At 43.4% G+C, this 25498-nt stretch overlaps 1 protein-coding gene across 2 annotated transcripts in view; it reads left to right on the top strand.

Annotated features, from left to right (window-relative positions):
- Nucleotides 1-2027: 2027 nt before the first annotated feature.
- pak1 (p21 protein (Cdc42/Rac)-activated kinase 1) overlaps nucleotides 2028-25498 on the top strand; it is a 195676-nt gene continuing 172205 nt past the window's right edge. The window contains exons 1-2 of one of the 2 annotated variants that reach the window (XM_041199709.1): nucleotides 2034-2165; nucleotides 6734-6931. The gene's annotated coding sequence lies outside the window, so the exon portion shown is untranslated. Of the gene's footprint in view, nucleotides 2166-6733; nucleotides 6932-25498 lie in introns of both variants that reach the window. The other variant, XM_041199706.1, reaches the window with a different exon arrangement.

The following is a 25498-nucleotide window of genomic DNA, read 5'->3' as shown; positions in this document are numbered from 1 at the left end:
GCACCCCATCCACAAATAAAAAGAAATTAATGGGAACATTGTAGATAGAGGAAAATTATTTCTACTCTTTGGAGAGTCTATGATGAGGGGCCATAATCTACCTTTCATGACTGAAATTAGGAAACACCTGTACTAACTAGGGTTGGTAACAGCTTGGAAATCGCTCCACAAATAGTAACTGATGCTAGATCAATTGTTAATTTTAAAATTAATAGATTGTTATTAACCACAGGTATTACAAGGAGTAAAGATGGGTATGTGGAGTTAGGTCGCAGCTGTGATCTCACTGAATGTTGGAATAGGTTCAAAGGGGAAAATGGCCTACTTCTATTCCTATATTTCCTAAAACATCTGTGCAAATGCTAATTCTTTAGTTCCAAAAAAGGCTAATAAATAATGGTCAGCAGCAACACCCACATGTGGCTTTATCCTGCCTCACTCGACAAACCTGAGGCTAACTGTGGCATCACCCAACTCATCAAGGCTCCTTGGACACCCCCTTCCAAACCTGTGACCTCTGCCACCTAGAAGGACAAGGGCAGTAGATAGATGGGAACACCACCACCTGCAAGTTTTCCTCCAAGTCACACACCATCCTGACTTGGAAACAAACTGTCACTGGGTCAAAATCCTGGAACTCCCTCCCTAACAGCTCTGTGGGTTTACCTACACCACATGGACTGTTGCAGTTCAAGAAGGCAGCTCACCACCACCTTCTCAAGGGCAATTAGAGATGGGCAACTAATGGTGGCCCAGCCAGCGACACCCACGTCCCTGTGAAAGGAAAAAAAAACCTGTAGTTATAGTACTGTCTGTGCATCAAGTTTCTTTTGCCTGAGATACTTATTGGATCACTGAGGAACATTTTTGTTGAATAAAATCTGCAGGTCCCTTGTGCATGTGTGCAAAACTCTTCTGGACACTTTTGCACAAAGATTACATCCTAAACTTGAGTTTAATAGAATGTAATCTTTGGTGATTTACAAATAAATCATTTGTAAATTATACTGTTAAGTTAAACATAAGAATTGGCTGGATGAAAAAGAAATTGCTGAAACTGATACAGGACAAAGAGAAACAGATTTAACAGTTTCAGGTGGGTGACTTCTCATCAGGGAGACCTTTTGGCGTGAATGCCCCTTTTCTTCTTCGAAATAGTACTATGGCTCTTTCAAGTCCGCCGGAGAGAGTGGATAGGGCCTTGGTTTAATGTTGCAGACACCACAGCACTGCCTGAGTGCTGAAATGTCAGCTTAGGAGTTTCAGGTGGAGAAGGAAGAAGTGATCCAGATTTCTCACCGCCTCCCAAATCTTTTATCGTTTTGAGGAAGGGTCATCGACCCAAAACGTTAACTCTGTTGCTCTCCACAGATGCTGCCTGACCTGCTGAGTATTTCCATCATTTTCTGTTTTTATTTCAGATTTCCAGCATCTCCAGTATTTTGCTTTTGTCCCCAATCCTTAATGAAGGAAAGAAAACATTATGTTTAAGTAAACAAAAGCAAAATACTGCGGATGCTGGAAATCTGAAACAAAAACAGAAAATGCTGGAAAAACTCAGCAGATCTGACAGCATCAGTGGAGAAAGAGTTAATGGTTTGCATCCTTATGACTCTGAAGAAGAGTCAGAAGGACGCAAAACGTTAACTGTTTTTTTTCTCTCCACATATGCTGTTAGACCTGCTGCGTTTTTCCAGCATTTTCTGTTTGTTTTTAAAAAAGCCTTTGGTCTGTCCCTTTAAATAATTGAAATGATGTAATGCCCAAAAGCAATGACATCATCGAGAACCACAACTTCCGGTCTGCATCTCAACCGAACTTGAGCAGATGGGCGGGACCACACGCCACTCTTGTTGATTGACACAGGAGTGGACCAATCGAAATTGGAATGGGGGAAGCAGCACCCAATAGGAATACGGCGCACTTGGACCGGGAGGTGCAGGTTACGTTGAGCCGGCGGCCTGACAACAGAAGGAGAGGCGCGGAGCCGAGTGGCCGGGGGGGTGGGGAATCAATAGGGGGGGGGGGTGAGGAAAAAGCGGCAGCGCTTGGGAACAGGGACGAACAACCAGACCAACACCGTAAGAGAACCCCGGCAGTGGGGGGGTGAATTCTGAGGCAAAGCAAACGAACGAACCCGGCTTCTCATCAACGGGCGGCGGGAGGTGAGGATCGTGTTTTCTCCAACTGATTTCGAAGGCAGGTTCGAACCAGCCAACCAAGCGGCAGCTGGCTAGCCGGCCCCGCCCCGCGCCTCCTGGCAACTGTCGCCGTGGCAACGGCGCGCGGGCCCGGCCCGGCCCCGCCCCGACCTCTACCTCCTGGCAACCGTCGCTGTGGTAACGGCGCGCGGACCCCCCCCCCCCCCCAACCACCACCACCTAGCCCGGCTTTTGCCTCTGCTTCCTGACAACCATCGTTGTGGCAACGGCGCGTGGGCCTAGCCAATGTCTCTGTCTCCTGGCAACCGTCGCTATGGTAACGGCGCGCGAGGTCGCTTGTGCACCCGGAACCAATCTTCCCTTCTCATTTAGCCCGTCCCGCCCGTACTAGCCCTTTGAGCCACAGAAATGTTACGGTGCAGAAGGCGGCCTTTCAGGCCATTGTGTCTGTGCCAGCCAAAGAACGAAAATGAAAAGAAATCTAGCTGCTCATTTTAATCCCACTTTCCAGCACTTGGTCGGTAGCCTTGTAGGTTACAGCACTTCAGATGCAGATCCAGGGTTGAGTGTTTTAGCCTCAACCACCAACCCAGGCAGTGAATTCCAGACACCCGCCACTTTCTGGGTGAAAAAGTGTTTCCTCATGTCCCAGGTCCCCTCTAATCCTTCTACCAATCGCCTTAAATTTATAAACCCCACCCCCCCCCCCCCCCCCCCCCACCACCACCCCGCCAACCCCTCCCTCCGGGAATTGACCCCTCAGCCAGGGAAAAACAAGTCTTTCCTGTCCACCCATTCTAAGCCTGTAAATTTTGTACACCTCAATTAGGTCATCCCTCAGCCTCCTCTGTTCTATGGAAGACAACCCCAGCCTATGGTATCTCTCCTCATAGCTGCAGTTTTCATGCCCTGCCAACATTCCTGTAACTTTCCTCTGCACGCTCCCCATGTCCTTCCTGTAATGTCGTGAGTAGAACTGTGCACAAAACTCCAGCTGTGGCCTAACCAGCATTTTCTACAGTTCCATCATTACATCCCTGCTTTTGTATTCAATACTTCGCTCAATAAAGGAGAGTATTCCATATGATTTCTTGACCACCTTGTCCATCTGTTCTGCCACCTTCAAGGACCCATGGGCATTCACTCCAAGGTCCCTCACCTTCTCAACCCCTCTCAATAACTTTCCATTTATTGAGTATTCCCTTGCTTTGTTTGCCCTCCCCAAATGCATTATCTCACACTTCTCCAGATTGAGTTCTATTTGCTACTTCTCCGCCCACTCAACCAAACCATTGATATAATTCTGGAGTTGATAGCTATCCTATTCACTGTCAACTACACGGCCATTTTTGTGTCATCTGAAAATTTCCTAATCATGCCTCCTATATTTAAGTCTAAATCATTAATATACAACAAACAGCAAGGGCCCCAACACTGAGCCCTGTGGAACACCACTGGAAACCGTTTTCCATTCGCACAAATATCCATCGACCATTACCCTTTGTTTCCTGTCACTAAGCAAATTTTGGATCCAACTCGCCACCTTCCCTTGTATCCCATGAGATCTCACTTTCCTGATCAGTCTGCCATGTGGGATCTTGTCAATTACCTTACCGAAGTTCACATAGACAACACCCACTGCACTACCCTCATCAATCCTCCTTGTTACTTTCTCAAAAAATTCTATTAAGTTAGTAAGACTCAATCTTCCCCTAACCAAACCATGCTGACTGTCTCTGATCAGTCCGTACCTTTCTAAGTGACAGTTTATCCTGTGTCTCAGAATTGTTTCCAATAATTTGCCCACCACCAAAATCAGACAGACCAGCCTATAATTTTCTGGCCTATCCCTCGCACCCTTTTTAAGTAATGGTACAACGTTCATAGACCTCCAATCCTTTGGGACCTTGCCTGTATCTAGTGAGGATTGGAAAATGATCCTCAGAGCATCCGCTGTTTCCTCCCTGGCTTCCAACAGCCTGGGATACAATCCATCTGGCCTTGGTGATTTATCCACCTGCCAGTTCCTCCAGTATTTCCTCTCTCATTATGCTTATTGTATCTAATATTTCACACTCCTCTTTCACTAGAATGTCTGCATCATCCCTCTTTGTGAAGACAGAGACAAAGTACTCATTGAGAACCCTGCCCATGTCTTCTGCATCAACCCACAGGTTACCATGTACATTTCTGATGGGCCCTACCTTTCCCTTAGTTATTCCCTCGCTCTTAACGTACTGGTAAAACATCTTAGGATTTTCTTTGATTTTACCTGCCAATATTTTTTCATATCCTCTCCTTGCTTTCCTAATTTCCATTTTTACTTCTGTACTCTGTACTTTCTATGCTCCTCAGGCTTTGTACAGTATTAAGTCTTTTGTGACTGTCATAAGCTTTCTTTCTCTGCTTTATCTTGATATGTTTCTGGATAACCAGGGGGCTCTAGATTTGGCAGTACCACCCTTTATCTTTCTGGGGACATGCCTACACTGTGCCTGTAGAATCTCGCCATTGAATGCCTACCATTGATTTGACACAGTTTTTCCTTCTAATACCTGTATCCAGTTCACTGTCTCCAGCTCACCCCTCAGCTTCGTAAAATTTGTCTTCCCCCAATTAGAACTTTCACTCCTGTTCTATCTTTGTCCTTTTCCATAATGATGATAAATCTAACTATATTATGGTCACTATCTCCAAAATAGTCCCCCGCTGCTGCTTCATCTACTTGCCCAGCTTCATTTCCTAAGACTAAATCTACAATTGTGGCCACTCTCGTTGGGCTTGTTATGTGCTGGCTAAAATAGTTCTCTTGAATGCAGTTCAAGAATTTTACACCCTCTGTGCTCTTTATACTGTTCATATCCCAAAAGATATTAGGGTAGTTGAAGTCCCCAACTATTACTGTCCTATTGTTTTTACATTCAGAAATCTGTCTGCATATTTGCTCTTCTAATTCCCTTCCATTATTTGGGGGTCTATAGTACACCCCTGGCAGTGTGGCTGCCCCTTTTTTATTTCTGAGCTCAACCCATATGGTCTCTTTTGATGACTCATTTAGTATATCATCCCTCCTCACAGCTGTAATTGCTTCTTTAACCAATAATGCTACACCTCCACCTATATTACCCCCTCCCTATCTTGCCTGAAAACACTATAGCAAGGGATGTTGAGCTGCCATTTTTGCTCCTCCTTAAGCCACGTTTTCATTATAGCGATGATATTATTCTGCCTTGTGTCTATCTGTGCCCTCAGCTCATCGGCTTTATTTACTATGACCCTTGCATTTACATATATACCTTTTAACACTGCCAAATTCCTGTGCTGTACATTTTTTAACCTGTGCTACTTCTGTCTTTCAGAGTCACTCACTAATTCTCCATTTCCCATTCCCTGCTCTGAGTTTGTCTTCAGTTTCCTACCCCCCATGCCCATCTAGTTTAAACCCCGCCCCCTCAACAGCACTAGCAAATCTCCTTCCAAGGATATTCATCCCAGTCCTGTTCAGGTGTAGACCACTTGACTTCCACAGAACCGGTCCCAGTGCCTCAGAAATCTGACGCCCTTCCTACACCAGCTTTCCAGCCACATGTTTATTCGCTCAATTCTCCTATTTCTATAAAAACAAAAAACTGCGACCTGCTGAGTTTTTCCAGGTAATTCTGTTTTTGTCTCCTATTTCTATACTCGCTTGCACGTGGGACTGGGAGTAATCCTAAGATTACTGCTTTTCAATCTCCTTCCTAGCTCCCTAAACTCTGCTTTCAAGATCTCATCCCCTTTCCTACCTAAATCATTGGCATTCAACATAGACCATGACCTCTGGCTGATCACCCTCCCCAGAATAATGTCCTGCAGCCCCTCCATGACATCCTTGACCCTGACAATATACCATCCTGGAGTCACGTCTGCGGCAATAGAAACGCCTGTCTGTTCCCTCAACTAACAAATCTCCTATTGCTACTGCTCTTCCCCTCTTCTTTCTTCCCTCCCACCTAGCGGAGCTGCCTGTGGTGCCGCAAACTTGGCTCTGACTGCACCCCTCCGAGGAACCAACATCCCCACTGGTATCCAAAACGAAAAACCAGTTGGTGAGCGGGACCCCAGTGGACTCCTGCACTACCTGCCTAATTTTCTTGGACTGCTTCGAGATCACTCATTCCCTTTCTGCCTCCAGGCTCCTAAGTGGCGGTGTAACCACCTCTCTGAACATGCCATCCATGTAGCTTCCAACCTCGCGGATGCGCCACGGTGACTCCAGCTGCCACTAGAGCTCCAAAACCTGGAGCTCAAGGTTCTGCAGCTGGTCACACTTCCCTGCACGTCGTGGTCGTCTAAGACACTGGCAGCGTCCACAACTTCCCACATATTACAGGACATGCATTCCCCACGACTGAGCCGTCCTGCCGTGGCTTCAGTTTACTTTCCTAGCGTTAACTTTATTTTACTTTGGTTTACTGAACGCAACTTTATTCTGCCTGACCTCGACTTAACTTCATTTCTTTATCGCTTTGTTTCTTCCTGAAATGTAAGTAGCGCCGCCTTTGAAAAAAAAATGTTCTTCTGTTTCTCAGCTACTTGATGACATTCCCTAACAACACTCTCTCACCGACGAATGAACTTAAGCTTCTCCTGTGATGTTAAAGCGCTGGTGCTGCTGCTGATGCCTAGCTCGGCCTCTTCCTCTCACACCTTCCTCTTTGGTGGAGCTATCCAATTAGTCACAGTCTTCTAACTCTTTCCCAACAGCCCTTCATTTTTTTCCTATTCAGGTATTTATTCAGTTCCCTTACTATTGTAATTATATTATTGTTGAAACTGCTTCCTCCAAATGCACATTATATTACAGATCACCAAAACTGGTCAAGTTTGGGAGGGGAGAAAAACATTCTGTTCATCTTCCCCTGCTTTTTTTAATTGCCAATTATTTTAAACCTGTGTCCCATATTTACTGGCCATTCTGGTGCTGGAAACAGTTTCTCCTTATTTACTCTATCAAAACTCTTCCATAATTTTGAACACCTCAGTTATATTTCTGGTAGCCTTCTCTACTCTGAGAGCAATCCCAGCTTCTCCATAGAACTGAATTCACTTATCTTGCTATCAATTCCTCTGCACCTTCTCCAAAGCCTTGATGCCCTTCTTAAAGTGCAGTCCTCAGAATTGGTGGACAGAATATCCTAGCTGAGGTCTAACCAGTGATTTATAAAGATTTAGCATAACTAACTTGCCTTTGTACTTCATTCCTCTATTTATACAACCAAAGGTTCCCATAAGGTTTATTTTAAAACAGCTTTGTCACTTGTCCTACAACTTTCAAACATTGTGGATATGAACTCCAGGTCTCCCTCTCTTCTTGGATCCCATTTAAAATCATACCGTTTGGGTTTATAGAATCATGGAGTGACTACATGGGAGAAGGGGACAATTTGGTTTGTCGTGTCCGTGCTGACTCGGCAAGAACAACGTGGCTCGTCCCACTCCCCTGCTTTTTCCCCATAGCCCTGCAATGTTTTTCTCTTCAGATGCTAATCCAATTCCCTTTTGAAAGCCATGATTGAATCTACCTCCACCAGCCTCTCAGGCAGTGCATTCCAGATCCTCTCATGTTGCAACTTGTCATTTTTCCTTCCAAAATGCACGATTTCACACTTCTCTATGTTAAATTTCATCTGTACATTAGGTTATATTCATTTTCTTGGTTTATTATTTTTAGATTTGTGTTCAACAAATTTATACATTTATAATTTATGAATTATGAATTTAATTATAATACATTTTACATTTAATTTTAAATTTATGAATGATCTTGATGCCATATCGGGCTCTGTTGCAGAACTGTGGTTGTGGTTTCATCGATTGACAGAGCCCTTTTTGCAACTGGAGAGTAAAATTTCCTAGGGTGTGATTATGTATTGATGATACTCTTGAGATTCCAAACCTGTTCCTGTCCTGAACAGTGCCATAACAAAAATAAAAATACCTGAAAAAACTCAGCAGGTCTGACTGCGGAGAGAAACACAGTTAACGTTTCGAGTCCATATGATTCTTCAACAGAACTAAGGAAAAATAGGAAAGAGGTGAAATATAAGCTGGTTTAAGGGGGGTGTGGGGAGGTGGAGATAGCCAAAAGATGTCATAGACAAAAGGACAAAGAGGTGTTGAAGGTGATGCTATTATCTAAGGAATCTAAGGAGGGTGACATTAAGAGTAGAAAGCAGGATGAGCAAGGTACAGAGAGCCTGAGTGGGGGGTGGGGTGGGGGGAAGGGATCAAAATAGGCTAAAAGGTAGAGTTAAAACAATGGATGGAAATACGTTTAAAAATAATGGAAATAGGTGGGAAAAGAAAAATCTATATAAATGATTGAAAAAAAGGGGTATCGGAAAGGGGGTGGGGATGGAGGAGAGAGTTCATGATCGAAAATTGTTGAACTCAATATTCAGTCCGGAAGGCTGTAAAGTGCCTAGTCGGAAGATGAGGTGCTGTTCCTCCAGTTTGCGTTGAGCTTCACTGGAACAATGCAGCAGGCCAAGGACGGATATGTGGGCATGAGAACAGGGTGGAGTGTTGAAATGGCAAGCAACAGGGACGACCCTGCTCTCATGCCCACATGTCCGTCCTTGGCCTGCTGCATTGTTCCAGTGAAGCTGAACGCAAACTGGAGGAACAACACCTTTCCTTCCGACTAGGCACTTTACAGCCTTCCGGACTGAATATTGAGTTCAACAATTTTAGATCATGAACTCTCTCCTCCATCCCCAACCCCTTTCTGATCCTCCTTTTTTCCAATAATTTATATAGATTTTTCTTTTCCCACCTATTTCCATTATTTTTAAATGTATTTTCATCCATTGTTTTATCTCTAACTTTTAGCCAATTTCAATCCTTTCCCCCCACCCCACCCCCACTAGGGCTATCTGTACCTTGCTCGTCCTGCTTCCTACTCTTAATGTCATCTATTAGCACATCCCTTAGATAATATCACCACCTTCAACATCTCTTTGTCTTTTTGTCTATGACATCTTTTGGCTATCGCCACCTATCACTGGCCCTCTAACCAGCTCTACCTGTCCCACCATCCACCCCCCCCCCCTTAAACCAGCTTATATTTCACCTCTTTTCTATTTTTCCTTAGTTCTGTTGAAGAGTCATACGGACTCGAAACGTTAACTGTGCTCCTCTCTGCAGATGCTGTCAGACCTGCTGAGTTTTTCCAGGTATTTTTATTTTTGTTTTGGATTTCCAGCATCTGCAGTTTTTTGCTTTTATCTTACTGTACAGTACTATACCTGGTCCATTTGTTTACCTATGGCTTTGCACTGTAATGGGGAGCATCTTCACAGTGTACTGTACTAAGACGATTTGCAGGACAAAGGCGTGCTTGGAGACGTCTCATTGCCTAGATGGCTTGCCCTTCTTTTATTTATAGCTTGTCTCCTTTTTCCTGGTGAATGAAACTACAAAATAATGTTACTTTTGTCACTTGTTTTACACTTTTCATCCTTTAGCTGGGGTCATTGTTATGGTGATGTGCAAGACCAGATTTTGCAGATACTTAATTTTCTGCCAATTTGCATTATTGATGGAGTGGGGGAGGGTGGGCTGGTGAATCCTCCCTATCGTGGTAGATAATAGAAGTTGCTTCTCCTTATGCACTCCAGCCAAATTGCATTTCTTTGAGTCACTCTGGACTTTTTAAATAATTTGCTTCTTTTGAATGAAACACTGTATGGATAAATTTACATCTATCATACAGCACAAAAGGAGGCTATTCCCCTCTGTAAAAGGGTTATCTAACTAGTGCCACTCTCCCAATTCCCATAGTCTTGCAATTTTTCCCCTTGAAGTATTTATCCAGTTCAATTTTGAATGTTACTGTTTAATCTGTATCCACTATGCTGTCATCACTAAGACCACTGATTCCCACCTCTGTAACATCGCTTGATTTTGCCCCTGTCTCAGCTCATCTGCTGCTGAAACCCTCATTTATGCCTTTGTTACCTTGAGTCTTGTCTGTTCCTCCTGGCTGATCTCCCACATTCTAACCCTCCATAAAATTGAGGTAATCAAAAACTCTGCCCATGGCCTAACTTGCAAAAGTCCCATTACCCATCATCCCTGTGCTTGCTGACCTACACTGGCTCCCAGCCGAACAACACCTTGATTTTAAAATTTCATCCTTGTTTTCAAATCCCTCGATGGCCTCGCCTCTCCCTAACTGTGTAATCACCTCCAGCCCCACAACCCTCTGAGATTTCTGCATTCCTCCATTCTAACTGTTTGAGCGTTCCTGATTTTAATCTCTCCCACATTGGTGACTGCGCTGCCCTAAGATCTGGAATTCCCTCCCGAAATCTCTCCACCTCCTTTTCCTCATTTACGACGCTACTTTGACCAAGCTTTTGGTCATCTGACCTAATATCTCCTTATGGAGCTCGGTGGTATACTTTGTTTTACAATGCTCCCGTGAAGCACCTTGGGATGTTTTATTATGTTAAAGCTGTAATATAAATAATAAATTGTTTTCAGGCAATGCATTATAACAATTTTCTGCTTTCCAAAAGAAAAATTCTCCTCCCCTCAACCTCTCCCCTCTAGTTCTTTTGCCAATTACCATAAATTGTGCCATCCAGTTATTGACCCTCCTGCCACTGGATGCAGTTTCTCCATGTGATTAAAATCCTTTAAAATTTTGGTTGACTCAATTAAATTTCCTTTTAAACTTCTCTGCTCCAACATAACTGATGTGCTCATCCCTGGTGCCATTCTGGTGAATCTCCTCTGCAAGGCCTTGATGTGCAGGTCTGTGTACAAAAATTGTTGTGAATATCTAGTTCATGGTTCATGTGTTTTTGAATATAATTTTTAGTTTTAGGAATTAAAATGTAATTGTAGAAAATGGGGTACATGCAATTAAAGCAAGCCTGGAGCCAATTACACTTAAAGATCAGGGCCGTGCTCCTTTCAGATGTTAACAGATAGAAAAGTAAGGTAATTAAAATGCTGGGCTTTAGAGATTGCCAGAAAACCTTAAGAAATGGCAGTTCAAAAGGTGACCCATATTTGTTTCATTCAGTCAGAGGTAGAGCTTATCTAGCTGAAGAACTGGAAATGTGATGTCTGCAAAGCTTACAGTAATGGCAGCCCAGAGAGATGTTTTTGTTTCGGCAGATAGAGCTAACTTAGTTTAAAGGCATTCAATAAATCCTGAAAGGTTGTAAAACCCTTTTACTTCATCAGATCAAAAAATAAATTGTAGAGAGATAATTAACTTAAAAATTGGTTTGAGGACAGCCGGCTACTTCACCATGGAAATGGTGGAGCTTAAGAAGGCTCCTTGGTTTGAATTTATCTGGGTGTTTTCTGGGAGAGTTAGTTGCAGTTTGGACCTTGCGTGGTTTGCAGCTCACTGAGAGAAGTTAGCCAGCGTAAATGACAGCTAGGTAGACCTGCATTGTAAGCAGAGTAAAGAACAAACATCATCATTGACAGTGTGGAAGGTGGGCAGGGCTTAATCTCATTTTGAATCTTGAGGGAACAGAAACTGGAAGATTGCCTGGTTTGAAGCTAGTGGGGGAATCTACACTTGTCTTCAAAATGTCTTATTGCAAAAGAAAATAATGAGCTGAATTAGCTTGGAAATATTGAAAAGTAACCAGAAAAGGAACCTGGGGCATCCACAGTCAAGAAATAGTGAATGAAAGTTGTTATTTTTCTTTTTTTGCAAAAATATACTTCATTCATAAAATATCTAAAAGAACACTACAAAACATTTCAGAATGTGCAATGATATTCAAAAGCTGAGGAGAATTCTCCAGAGGACTGTGGTAAATTTCTGGGTGGTCCCTACAGAAGTAAATAACTTTAAGATTGATGTGTCTTGTAAGTGATTTCTTGGGGGAAGTAAGTAAACCTGAGTACATAGCATGTAATCATAAACTGTAGTGTTAACTTAATCATGTTTGCTTTGTTTAATTCTTTTATATACAATAAAGTTTTTTGTGCTTTTTTTCTAAAAAAAGTGAAAGCTTGTGGCGTAGTTCTGTTTGTTTAAACAAGGAATTCAGATTTATTTTTAAATGTTAATGGTCTCTATGCCTTGTGACAAAATGCAGTCAAGAAGAAAACCCAAGTCTACTGTTTTGGTTTGTGTAGTTGACACGGTCTTGGTTTTGCACCCGGGACTTACTCAGTCTGTTGCTATTAATATGCTACATGGGTAAAAAACACAGCAGGTAATTCATTTTAAAGCTGTGTCAGTGATTGAGATGATGCTTTTAATCCATTTCCAGTTGCTGCACAATCGGTGACAGACGTGTGATATCCAGCTCTTCCCCCACCCTTGTTACATAGCTCAAAGTGTGTCCTCAAGAGAAGCTTGCAGCACAGAAGGAGGCCATTCGGTCCATCATGCCTGTGCCAGTTCCGTGTTGGAACAATCCTTTTGACTGTGTTTGTCATTGGCGCCGTTATTTGTATATGTTCCAAGCACTTTAAGTGAGTTGCTGCAAATTTTAGGAAAAGGTGATTTGTGTCAGTTGGATTTTGGATCCTGTTTGTGCTGCAATGTAAGTAGGGAGTTTATTAACTATTCCTGCCCTCTTTCCGATTTTTTTTTCTTCTTCAAGTATTTGTTTGAGATGTGATTTGAATTGCAACTGTATTATATCACTGTTGGAATGGAAGGGGAGCATAAAAAATGTCTGTGTGTTGAAGCTGCATTTCAGCCACACTGCTGAATGGTTGCCCTGTCTGAATTATTCACTGAGTGAGTTTGTACTTAAGTCTCTTTCAGTAGTGGCATGTGAAGTTTCATTCTTCAGCAATCAACTCAGCAATATGCTTTATCTAATAATTAGAGACTGAGTACTCATTTGGTTGAGTGGTTTGTCAGCTGGTGAGATTTGTTTTACCACTTGTCTGAGCTGCTGTGTTTTTCTTTTTGAGTCAGAGGTCAGGAGTCGGGACCCAAGGCTACTGTTTTGGTTCGTGTAGTTGACACTGCCTTGGTTTTGCACCCAGGGCTAACTCAGTCTGCTGCTATTAATATGCTACATGGGTAAAAAAAACACAGCAGGTAATTCATTTTGAAGCTGTGTCAGTGATTCTTGGATGATACTTTTATTTCATTTCCAGTAGCTGCACAATCAGTGACAGACATGTAATTACCAGCTCCCCCACCCTCATTGCATAGCTCAAAGCGCATCCTTCAGAAAAGCTTGCAGCACAGAAAGAAGCCATTCGGTCCATCATGTCTGTGCCTGTTTCTTGTTGGAACAATTGCTTGGCCCACCATGTTGCCATAGCCCTGTACCTTCTTCTCTTTCAAATATTCATCCAAATTTCCCTTTGAAGAGTCAGTAAGTCTCTGTTTCCGCTGCTGTTTGTGGCCAAGCATTTCAGGCTCCCAACAGCTCTGCAGCAAGAAATACCTCTTAACCTATCTCCTCGCTCTCTAAGAATTTTAAATTGTTGACCCCTCATCATCCACTGTTTATTGTTGAGGTCGGAAGCAATCTGGTTTGGGCTGTTTCCAGTTTGGTTGAGTTGTTAGTTCTTTCACCTCCTAAATTGAATGGATGTCAGTTCAAAGCCCTGTCCACATAATCTAGTTTGACTCCTCAGTGCGCAGTGCTGCATTACTGGAGGTACCAGCTGTTATCTTGGAGATGCAAACCCAAAAACTATTTGGGGGTGGAGGGGATATATTTTGTAACTAATGGCAGGACTCGAAGAACACTAGGTGGTTTTCTGCAGCTTTCCTTTGTTAACCAACACCATGAGAAATAAATTAATTCAGTATTTGTCTCATCATGTCCCTGTTATGTCAGAACGTGCAGTTATCATTTAGCACACATCAAGATTTCACAAACAACAGTAAGAAAGAACAATTTCCATTTGTGTGGTACCTTTCAAGATGTACCAAAGCACTTGAGAGCCAAGTAAGTGCAGTCTCTGTTGTAACATAGGAAACATGGCAGTCAATTTATGCACAACAAGCTCCCACAAACAGCACAGAGAAAATGAGCAAATAATTTTGTTCAATAATTTAGCATTAGGGATAAATATTGGACAGGACACTGGAAGGGGATTCCCCTGCTTTTCTTTGTATAGTGTCATGGGAATTTTACGTTCACTTGAGAGGGCAGGTGGGGCCTCTGATTAACATCTTATCTGAAAAACGGCATTTCCTGATAGTGCAGTGCTACCTCAGTAGCCTTGATTTTTGTGCTTAAGTCTCTGGGGCTGAACTTGAACCCACAATTTTCTGACTCAGGTGAGAGTGCTCACTGAGCCACAACTGACACCATGAGATGAATGCCTTGTTAGTCCATTTTAAGTGGTATTGGTTACAGGAGGAAAGCTGGTCTGGAAACCATGAGAACCACCTATTCCTCCAAGACTGAGATGGGAGCTATGTAACATTTCCGCTTGAGTCACCAAACCTGCAAACGGGTTGGATTTGCATCTGGTCCATGATGACAGACAAGTCAGTCCCCACCAGTGCTGTCAATAGGATCTCAGTACTCTGACCACATAATCTGTGAAAGAACACCCAGCAGTACAGTTGTCGATTCTGATCTTACAAACTTGTGTAGTGTCTAGAGATACCACTTAACTCTCGGGGAAAGTCATGGATATTCTTCAGTTGTCACTGCCGGTGCGGCAATTTTCAATCCGGAGTAATATGGAAGAAGCACATAGAACCATAGAAACCATAGAAAAGCTACAGCACAGAAGGAGGCCATTCAGCCCATCTTGTCCATGCCAGCCCGAGGACACCCAGGTGCCCTTTCTAATCCCACCTTCCTGCACTCGGCTCATAGCCCTGCAGCTTACAGCACTTTAGGTGCAGATCTAGGTACTTTTTAAAAGAGTTTAAAGTTTCTGCCTCTACCACCAACTTGGACAGCGAATTCCAGACACCCACTACCCTCTGCGTAAAAAAGGGTTCTAGAATTCTCCATCAATGGAAACAATTTTATCCTGTTTTTTCTATCTATTCCCCTCATAATTTTCTACACCTCAAACAAGTCACTTCTCAGCTTTCTTTGTTCTAAGGAAAATAACCCCAATTTACCCAATCTCTCCTCATAGCTACACTTTTCTAACCCTGGCAACATTCTTGTAAACCTCCTCTGCACTCTTTCCAGTGTATTACATCCTTCATGTAATGTGGTGACCAGAACTGCATGCAATACTCCAGTTGTGACCTCACCAGTGTTTTATACAATTCCAACATTATATCCTTTTATATTCTATACCTCTGCCAATGAAGGAGAGCATTCCATATGCCTTCTTTACAACCTTGTCTACTTGAACTGCTGCCTTCAGGGATCTGTGTACTTGTTCACCAAGATCTCTCACTTCATCAACTCCTCTTAGTATATTCCCATTTATTGTGTGATCCCTGTAACTTTGACCTCCCTAAATGTATGACCTCACACTTTTCTATGTTAAAATCCATCTGCCACTTTACCACCCACTCCACCAACCCATCTATATCGTTTTGGAGATTATGACTATCCTCTACACTATCCACTACTCAGCCAATCTTTGTGTCATCTGCAAATTTCCCAATCGTGCCTCCCATGTTCACGTCCAGATCCTTAATATATAACACAAACAGCAAGGGTCCCAACACCGAGCCCTGTGGCACACCACTTGAGACAACTTTCCATTCGCAAGGGCACCCATCGACCATTACCCTTTGTTTCCTGTTACAAAGCTAACCTTTTATCCAGTTTGCCAAATTACCCTGAATCCCATGGGCTTTTACTTTCCTGACCAATCTGCCATGGTGGGACCTTGTCAAATGCCTTGTTAAAATCCATGTATACGACATCCACTGCACTACCTTCAACCACTTGCTCACTGAATTAACTCAAAACATCACACAATGTTAAAGTGTACTAGTTTAAAGTACATTTTTTCTTTTTACTATAGCAACATGTTGACAGTGATGGTGTTCCTGAAGGCTTGGAAAGAAATTTGTCTCTTCTGAGCTGTTTCACTTAGTCCAGAACAGTAGAACCAGAGGACACAGCCTGCATTTGGAGGCGGGTAAACACAAAACTAACCTGTTTTGAATTAATTCAGTGAGCAAGTGGTGATTGGATGTCACAGACTCCATAGAAAGATGGTGAAAGTTGGTAGTGTTGAATCATTTAAATCAAAACTGGATTTTTTTCAAAAAAATAACATTTTGGGTTACAGTATATGAGCATTGTGAGTCATGACATATGACAAGGGTAGTGTCCTTTGGACCTATAGTTCCAAAGTTCTAAACACTGGAGTTTTTCTCACCTCATGGCTGTCTCTGTTGTAGACTGGTTGATAGAGGTTGATTGCTATGATTAGTCAACCTCTCCACTATCGTGTATCATTGACCATCAGAATGGTCGAAGACTGACTTTGGCCTTTTGACCGTTAGCAATTCCTATGTTGCTGTGGCCGTAGGTGATGTGTCGATAGTCAGAGACTTTTTTGCTTTGATGTCAGTAGAGGTTTTGTACCACCAGTTTGCAAAATGTGGATCTTACATGGCCAGAAATAGCCAAAAAGTAATCTTGTTGGATTTGATAAAATATGGCTGTTGGCAAAATTTATTTTTCCTTTTAAACTCAGTCTCCCCAGTGGCAAATTGAATGAATCTGGCGAGCTTTCATGGTGAGGATGAGGTAGAGTGGTGTTAGCCACAGCTCAGTGGTAACACACTTGCCTCTGAGTCAGAAAGGCTGTGGGTTCAAGTGACTGGCACTCCAGAACAGTACCAAGGAGTGCTACACTGTTGGAGGTGAGATGTGGATTAAAAGTTTCTACGGCAGTATTTTTGAAGAAAAGCAGGGGAGTTTCACCCTGGCCAATATTTATCCCTCAATAAACCTCACTAAAACAGACTATCTGGTCATTATTTCATTGCTGCTTGTGGGAGCTGGCTGTGCAAAATTGGCTGCTGTGTTTCCTACAGCAGTGACTACACTTCAATGTTACTTTTATTTATTTCTTTCCTCCACTGGCTGAATATGACCTCCACTTGGGGAAACCAGTTGCACATATGTGCCACTGATACCAATTGAAACTTACAAATAAACAGGAAAAAAATTAACCCATTCCCGCACAGAGCCCATTTTCTCACCGTATTAAACACAGTATTAAACCCCACCATTGTTTCTCAACCATGCAAAAAAACCTGGGAGAGGCAGTGCAGAAGACATAGTGGTGAACGGAGGGAAAATACTGGTGAAATTGAAGAAGGAAAGGTATAACTGAAATCTCTACAAAATTCTCTTCTAGGTGTTATGGCCACCGCAGATGTCAATTGTTGCGCAAACCAAATCCCAGAGGGAAACTTGGCTATGGGCCATACCCTTTTTTTTGTATTCTGAAAACAAGAAGGAAACACACTGATCTTAGCAGCAAGAAGTCCAGTAACACTTTTGGGATTTTAAAAGTTAAAAGTAAAAGCTTTATTAACAAGAACAAAAGAAAACTTAAGCACACAAGATGACAGTTGTACAGTTAAAATTAGACTTTAAAAAGAATTGCCCCAAAAATTCTACTTTGTCAGACCCACAAGTAAACACCTTCTAGGCAACACTCCCTTATAGATGTTTAACTATAAAAATCCAATAATATTACCCAAGGTGAACTGCTATAATAAAGGCATACTACATGACCCTTTAAACTCTCTCATTCTGCTGTGGAAATCCAAAACTTCAGACTAAGACTGCTTGTTGCAGCCCAAGATTTTTCTGGCTTAACTGGACGACTGATTCAAACTGCATTTTTCTCCCAGCCTAGAACTGTTTCCAGGAGATCTCCCTCACACAGCCAACAACCCATAACTACAGCTAAAATCTCAACTTCTAATAGCTACCAATCCACTGTAACTCTAAAATACCTTTTCCCCTTTTTCATCTTGGGTTCCATTGTTCACGCACCTCTGAAACGCGAATCTTTCCAAATGCAAAATCTGTCATGTTTCTATTTTGTCTCTGCTTTAGGGTCAATAAAATGTAATATACCCTCTCCTGTTTACCTCTGGAACTCCTGCAAGATGCAAACATGTTTCTTGTTACCTCTGACTTTCCTTTGATATTCAAATGAACTCTCAACTTATCTAAAAATGCAAATATTAGATCCAACCTATTCACTTGCACTTCAAGCATAACACCTCTATCCTTTCATGTTTTAAACCCCCAGACAATTTGTCTTCTAGTAACTTTTCCACAGCTTAATTGAATCATTTACACACAGACACATAGCCTTCTTTACAGAATAACACAATATTCCCCAAAATATATATTTAAAAAATAACATTTATTCTCACATTAGGCTGTGAAGGTCACAGTTTCAACCCCTGCCACACTGGCACTCTCAGACCAGCAACATATAGTCAGTGGAATTCTTGTCATCTCCCTTTCTCTGAAACCTTCTCCAAATCAACAATTCTGAATGATTGCTCTGTTTCTCCAATTGTGGCCTCTTGCACATCCTAATTTTCATCTCTTTCCCCCAAAGGTGGCAATGCCTAGGCTCTAAGTTTTGGAATTCCCTCACTGAACCTCTCCAACTCCTCCTTTAAGGCACTTCATAAAACCTACCTCTTTGACCAAGCTTTTGGTAACGTCCTATTATCTCCCTATGTGGTTGGTGTCAAATTTTGTTTGATCACTCCTGTGAAGTGCCTTGGGATGCTTTACTATGTAGCCATGTTATATAAATGTGAATTATTGTTTGGTTACTTGATTTTGATTTTAAATAAATTTTACGGGGCGTGGAACATACCTAACAAATTCCACTTACATTGAAACATAGAATATTGAAGTAGGAGTAGGTCATTCGGCCCATCGAACCTGCTCTGCTGATCCTCTATCTCAACACCATACTCCCACTCCCTCCCCATACCCTTTGACACCTTTAGAGTCTAGAAATCTAACTGTTTCCTTCTTAAATATATTCAGTTGCTTGGCTTCCACAGCCCTCTGTGGTAGAGAATTCCACAGGTTCACCGCCCTTTGAGTGAAGAAGTTTCTCGTCATCTCAGTCCTACATGGCCTATCCCATATCCTGAGATTGTGACCCCTTGTTCTCGACTCCCCAGCCAGAGGACCCTGCATCCAGTCTGTCCAGCCCTGTCAGAATTTTATACGTTTCAATGTGACCCCCTCTCATTCTAAACTCCAGTTAATACAGGCCTAGTCGGCTCAGTCTCTCTTCATATGACAATCCTACCATCCCAGGAATCAGTCTTCACCAATCTTTATCTTCTTACATACTTATAGAAGCTTTTACAGTCCTTGCTCCCATTTTTCAGGCAGTCATGATATTTCAGGGTTCTACTGGCACTTATAGAATGCCTGTCCCTTGGCTAATGAGACACAAATGACTGCTTTGGCTCTTGCTGCCAACCATTCATTTGTGTTTTTTGAATCTGTATTGATTCCCCAACCCCTAATTCCACAACATTTTTTGATCTTGTCAAGTTCTTTTGGGTAAATTAAGCAGCTGCAATATTATTACAAAGTCCAGTTTGCAGATCTTATTCCTGCCTAAAGGCTACGAACAGGAGTTGCCCTCCTTAAGGATTAAAGGTTATCTTGGCTATTTTGTAGCATCAGCAGCTTTTGTTGCCTGTTTTGCATACTTCTGTATCTAGCTGATTGTGGCCTTCTGTCTGATTTGCGGGAATTAATAATTCATAAAGTTTTAATGATGGTGGTGTCTACCCTCTTGGCTCTGTGCCTGCCTGGATAACTCGAGGAATATTTAAAGGGACACTGTCTTCCTGGTGAAAAGGTTTGACGTTCTTTTCTCTTGCGGCAGGAACAAAGCCATTGACTGACTAGCTTTTATCTCAGCGTTTATGTTAAAAAGTTAAAGTTATAAGGTAGTGGGTGGATAGGGAGGTAGTGGTGTTCAGGAGAGATAGCAGTACATCACAGCAGAGCCCCATGTTGCAATCAATGGATACCTAAACGTGTGCATTTTCCAGTAGGGTTGACTTTGATGCCAATCCGATAGTATCCCTATTGCCATTTCAGTTGAGGTCTGTTAACTTGAAGTACAAAGCCGGGATCAAACCTTCCTGTTATGAATTTTTAAATGTGTCAGTGGGCAGAACTGAATTTGCTATGCAATTAGATGATGTCCAGAGTTAGTAATAGGGTCTTACCATTGAATTGATGTCTTAGGGCCATTGAAAGGATAATCCAGCTCAGGATCCTGCCTCTGTTCACATTACAGTATGCCACATAAAATTGACTGTTACATCCAATTTGATCTCCTCAGACCCCCATTGTTCAAATAGCCTGTCAAGGATCACTAATTTCAGTGTAATCATTTCAACAATGTATTGCATATGAATATAAGACTGTACCCTATCCTTCGGAAGAACAGCAACAACTTGTATTTATATAGCACCTTTTTAATGTAATGAAACCTCCCAAGGTGCTTCACAGGAGCATTATAGGACAAAATATGACACTGAGTCACATAAAAATACATTGGAGTGGAGAAAAGTTTAGTTCCTCTTGTAACAAAGCCTTGTGTAGTTCAAGTATGTATTGAGAACTCTCGATAGCTTGTATTTATATAGAGCCTTTAATGCAATACAAAGTCCCAAGGCATTTGACAGGAGTGTTGTGAAGGAAAATCTGACAGAGCGGGGAGATTACCAAAATCTTGATCAAAGAGGTAGGTTTTAAGAAGCTACTTAAAGAAGGAAAGGGGGGGGGGGGGGTGGAAAGATTTAAGGAAGGAATTCCAGAGCCTAGGGCCTTGGCAGCTGAAGACAAGGTTTCCAAGCAGTGGATTAATTAAAATCTGGGACACTCAAAAAGCCAGAGTAAGAGGAGCGCAGATATCTCTGAATGTTCTTCAGTTGGAAGAGATTAAAGAAGCAGAGACAGGTGAGGCCATGGAGGGATTTAAAGATAAGGATGAGAATTTTAAGTGCAAGGTGTTGCTTAATTGGGAGCCAGTAGGCCATTGAGCAGAGAACTGATCGGTGAGTGGGACTTGATGTGAGTTAGGACACTGAGATGACCCCCAATTTATGGAGGATAGAATGTGGGAGGCTGTCCAGGAATGTGTTGGAATAGTCAATTCCAGAGAGAACAGTGACATGGAATAGAGTTTCAGCTGTCGATGAGCTGAGGCAGGGATGGAAACATGCAATGTTACAGAGGTGTAGACAGGTGGCCTTGGTGATGTCAAGGATATGTGACTGACTGCCAACGAATAATTTTTTTTATCTGAGAAACCAGTTTGATTTGTTACAAGTAGCAGTTTTGCAATGCCCTCTGGTTTTGTTTGCTGTTTCACTGAGTCAAGGCAGTTAGAAATCTGCTGTCAGGCAGGATTTGTATTAATTACCATCAGAGTTTATTGCCCAATTGATACAGTAATCACTGTCTGTCACCAGCTAGTTAGTGGCCAGTGTTAACTATTAATTTTTTTTTGCTTGAATCTGGAATTGGTTTTGCGCTCACAGAACGCATCCACCTTCTGTGCAAGGAGTTTGCACCAGAAGTTTTCCACTTCTGATTCTAGTTCCAGGAAAAGTACAACTCATCCCACTGAAAAATAACTATGTTCCTTTTGGTAAAAGAATCTTGCCATCAGCAAGTTTTGCCAAGAAATGACTGTATTGACACTTCTTCCCTTATGCAAAATGCCTTTCGCATCAACACATCTCTGTATTGTGTGCACAAGTGAATTACTCTTTGAAATACAGGGCGTTGTTACATGGACAAGATTTAATGCATTGGCACCAGTGCAATTGGAGAAGTCATACTGAAATTGAGTGCATCACACAAGATTAAAACATACTGATTTATCATCACTTCAAATTAATCTCACCATAACCATTACCAGTGGTAGATGTATAACTACAAAGAGTATATAACTCAAAATGCTTTCCACAGGTAGAAAGCAACTTTGGAAAAACAAAATGTATAATGGTATATACAACATTTCTCTATTTTTATATTTCTATTTCTCTTTAGTTCTGCTGAAGAGTCACACGGACTTGAATCGTTAAGTCTGTCTTCCTCTCCAAAGATGCTGTCAGACCTGCTGAGTTTTTTCAGCTATTTTTGTTTTTGTTTCAGATTTCCTGCATCTGCAGTATTTTGCTTTTATTATAATGGTATCATATGATCTTTTTCAAGGGCACCTGATGTGAAAATTTTAGACTCTCACTGGTGTAAAAGAATTAAAATTAGTCCAATGCGCATATATGTATTTGCATATTGCTAGCATGTTGGTGACAAGATTGTACAATGCTTGGTAAGAATTTGTATTGGTTCATTTGCTCACAGTGAGTTTATCTCACTTGAGAAGCTTAGAGCAAAGGGGCAGCTACCTTTCCAACAGGTAAAAGGAGCTGAACACATCTCTTTGGAGTCTGCTTCAGCATGTTAACAGCAGAGATTACTGGATGATTGCAGTGAAACATTCAAAGAAGAATAAGGAATTCTTCCAGGCTCTTGCTCAACGTTAGTATCTCTTTAGTGTCAGCTGTGGCTCAGTTAGTGGCACTCTTACCACTGAGTCAGGTTCCAGACCTGCTTCAGGATTTAGCACTGTGATCTAGGCTAAAATTCCAATACAGTACGGAGGGAGTGCTACACTCGGGGAGGTGTCATCTTTTGGATGAGATGTTATGGTGAGGCACCATCTGCCCTCTCAAGCGGCTGCAAAAGATCTCAAGGCACTATTATGAATAAAAGCAGGAGTGTTATCCCTGGTCTCCTTGCCAATATTTATCCCTCAATCAACTTCACAAAAACAGATTTTCTGGTCATCTCATTGCTGCTTGTGGGAACTTGCACTTTCCTCATCATAACAATAACTATATTTCAAGAGTAAAAGCTCTCGGTTGCTCTCTGGCGCACATGCGCTCTCGGCTGCTCTTTCTCACGCTCTCTTTCTCACGCTCTCTCTCCCACGCTCTCTCTCCCACGCTCTCTCCCTCGCGCTCTCTCCCTCGCGCTCTCTCCCTCGCGCTCTCTCCCTCGCGCGCTCTCCCTCGCGCGCTCTCCCTTGCGCTCTCTCCCTCGCGCGCGCTCCCTCATGCGCTCGCGCTCTCTATCTCGCGCTCGCTTGCGCGCATTCTCTCTCTGTGCGCGCACTCTCTCTCCGCACGTGCTCTCTCTCCACGCGCTCTCTCTCTCTTGACCGCGCTCTCTCTCTCTCGCCCGCGCTCTCTCTCTCTTGCCCGCGCTCTCTCTCTCTCTTGCCCGCACTCTCTCTCTCTTGCCTGCGCTCTCTCTCTCGCCCGCGCTCTCTCTCTTGCCCGCGCTCTCTCTCTCTCTCTCGCACGCTCTCTCTCTCGTGCTCCTCTCTCTCTCTCGCGCTCCTTCTCTCTCTCTCTCTCACGCGTCTTCTCTCTTTCTTGCCCTCGCTCTCTCTCTCTCTTGCCCTCGCTCTCTCTCTCTCTTGCCCTCGCTCTCTCTCTCTCGCCTTTGCTCTCTCTCTCATGCTCCTCTCTCTCTCGCGCTCCTTCTCTCTATTTCTCTTGCGCTCCTTCTCTCTCTCGCGCTCCCTCCCCCTCTCTCTCTCTCGCGCTCCCTCCCCCTCTCTCTCTCATGTTCCCTCCCCCTCTCTTTCTCGTGAGCTCCCTCCCCCTCTCTCTCGCGCCCCCTCCCCCTCTCTCTCGCGCCCCCCTCCCCCTCTCTCTCGCGCCCCCTCCCCCTCTCTCTCGCGCCCCCTCCCCCTCTCTCTCGCGCCCCCTCCCCCTCTCTCACGCCCCCTCTCTCTCTCTCACGCCCCTCTCTCTCTCGCGCCCCCTCTCTCTCTCTCGCGCCCCCCTCTCTCTCTCTCTCACCCCCTCTCTCTCTCTCGCCCCCCCTCTCTCTCTCGCGCTCCCTCCCCTCTCTCTCTCGCGCCCCCTCCCCTCTCTCTCTCTCTCGTGCCCCCTCCCCTCTCTCTCTCTCTCACGCCCCCTCCCCTCTCTCTCCCTCTCGCGACCCTTCCCCTCTCTCTCACGCCCCTCCCCCCCTCTCTCACGCCCCCTCCCCCTCTCTCTCGTGCCCCTCTCCCTCCCTCTCTCTCTCTCTCTGTCTCGCTCACTCCTCTCTCTCTCTCTCTCTCACGCTCTCTCTTCTGCTCCCTAACCCTCTCTCGTGCTCTCTCCCTCTCTCTTGCACTATCATGCTCTGTCTCTCACCCCCCTTTTCCTCAGCCCTTGTGTGTGCTCTTTCTTTCTCCCCTTATTTTCTTTCTCTCTCCCCCTCTTTCTCTCTCCCTCTCTTTCATTTTCTCTATCCCCATTTCCCTCTGTCCTCCCACACTCCAACTCATGCTCTCCTTCTCCCTCCTGCCCCCCACAATCACATCCAGACGAACAGTTTGTTCATCTCATTGCTGTTTTGTGGGATGTTGCTGATGTCGAATAAGTTGTTGCACCCAGTGTGAAGTGCTTTCAGATATTTTGGCACTGTTCTAGGGTGTTATATTCATCTCACTATTTCTTCTCACTTTCTCTCTCTCAGCCTTTTGAAAGAACGAAATGGCATTTTCCCACTTTAGCACTGAGCACTCCTGACAGCCTCAAGGCCCTTCAGGAATGTTCAATTCCTTCATCTTGTGTCTCATGTGCTTCTTTTTCTGTCAACATTCTTCCTTCTTCCTGATGTGCTGATTACATTTCTGAATTGCATTTTCACGGTCATCAGTTCGCCTATCTTTGACAAGTGGCCATTCTTCATGTGAGTGTAGAATATTAATGCCAGTCAGCTATTTGATATTAAAGGATGTCACGGCTGAATCCAGTCCTGTCCTCGTGCCTGAAACTCACCTGTGTCTATCCAGCATTGCAGGGCTGCAATCAAATGAAGCCTTGGTCCATTTTGTTTCCACTTGTTGTACCAGGAGTACTGATGCAAACCCCTACTGCTGCTGTTATTGACCTTAGCCTAACACAGACTTGTGACTGATTTTGTGGCTTTCCATAGTCAGCTGGGCTCAGTGGTTGCACTGATGCTTGAGTCAGAGCCCATGGGTTCAGATCTCTCTGTAAAGATTTGAGCACATAATCCAGACTGACACTTCAGAGGAGTACTATAATGTCAGAGACGCCATCTTTTGGAAGAGACATGAAACACTGGCCCTGTTTGCTTCTTTAGGTGGGCATAAAACCTACCACAGCCTGACTTGAAGCTTGAATTCTCCCAGTGACCAACATTATCCCTCATACAATACCACCAGAAAAGAAATATCCACTTATTTATCTTGTTGCTGTTTGTGCAATCTTGCTTTGTGCTGATTGTTTAGCATCCCCAGTGGTTGTAGTTATCCCAGAAACCCCTCAACAACAATAACTTGCA

Source organism: Carcharodon carcharias, chromosome 11 (genome assembly GCF_017639515.1).
Source record: "Carcharodon carcharias isolate sCarCar2 chromosome 11, sCarCar2.pri, whole genome shotgun sequence".
In the NCBI taxonomy this organism is placed as follows: domain Eukaryota; kingdom Metazoa; phylum Chordata; class Chondrichthyes; order Lamniformes; family Lamnidae; genus Carcharodon; species Carcharodon carcharias.
This window is presented reverse-complemented; position numbering and strand designations above follow the sequence as displayed.